The 995-nt window shown below is 37.5% G+C and overlaps 1 long non-coding RNA gene across 1 annotated transcript; it reads left to right on the top strand.

The window, feature by feature from the left end:
• The first annotated feature begins 3 nt into the window (after positions 1 to 3).
• Positions 4 to 949, top strand: LOC107735801 (uncharacterized). The gene is made up of 4 exons (XR_001639513.1): positions 4 to 81; positions 201 to 239; positions 475 to 582; positions 723 to 949. It is a non-coding gene; the product is annotated as an uncharacterized LOC107735801 (long non-coding RNA).
• Positions 950 to 995: the final 46 nt, after the last annotated feature.

Below are 995 nucleotides of genomic sequence, written 5' to 3'. Positions count from 1 at the left end.
GGAAAGGGATCAGTTTAAACTGATGGCAAACCAGCTCCGTGAACGTCACCAGGGGCTCAAGAAAAGTACAGAGAGCTTATAGTATGTATTTCTATTCTGTTCTATTCTAAATTAATTAAACACTGATGTAGTATGAGGTATTGTCATTATAATGAATTGTATTTTAATAAAATTAAATGGATTTTATTTTTCATTAATAGGATGGTGACCCTTCTCTGCCTCCTGAAAAAAGAAACCAAGTATGTCTGTGCTTTTAAATATGCGTGATTATACATCATATGTTAGGTGCTCTCATATATGTATAAAACTACAGATCCTAGATCCAAATATGTATGTGTTAACAAATGTGTTGTTTAAGTAGTCAACCCAGTACTCCCGATTATCGTCAGTGTTATTCAACCAATAAAATGTTGTATGTATTATACATTAAAAAGTTTAATATTTTGTAGAACCGATGTGTTTAACTTGCCACAGGTCAATCTGGCCCAGTTACTGAGAGACTCACGAGAACAGAACAAACAGCTGAGTGAGGAGATAAAAGAAATAAAGCAACGTTTAGCGGAGGTGCAGGGTGATAACAAGGTATGGGTTCCACTTTGCACAAAGGTCATTACTTTGCATGACTCAATCCCATGCAGATGTTTGCAAAATGAAATGTGTAATCAAGCATTTTGAGCACAGTTCATATATTGTGGTATATCTGCAATTTTTCCATCCCACAGCTGCTGAGGATGGCCATCGCAAAGCAGCGTCTAGGGGATGAAGCGGTGGGAACTCGTCACTTTCCAGCTCATGAGAGAGAAGATCTTGTTCAGCAGTTAGAAAGAGCTAGAGAACAGGTGCATTGCTCTTGGCATTCCACACATTTTAATTCTCAAGAATATCGCAATGTCTCATAGTTTTTGTAGACACTGGTGTCATAGATTTGAAAACACACACACACACACACATACACACATGTTTACTTAGCTATCTAAATGGGGACATTCCATAGG

The sequence above is a fragment of the Sinocyclocheilus rhinocerous genome, unplaced genomic scaffold (assembly GCF_001515625.1).
Source record: "Sinocyclocheilus rhinocerous isolate Xijiao unplaced genomic scaffold, SAMN03320098_v1.1 C36308539, whole genome shotgun sequence".
Taxonomy (NCBI): domain Eukaryota; kingdom Metazoa; phylum Chordata; class Actinopteri; order Cypriniformes; family Cyprinidae; genus Sinocyclocheilus; species Sinocyclocheilus rhinocerous.
The sequence above is the reverse complement of the archived record's forward strand: the minus strand, read 5'-3'. Positions and strand labels throughout refer to the sequence as shown.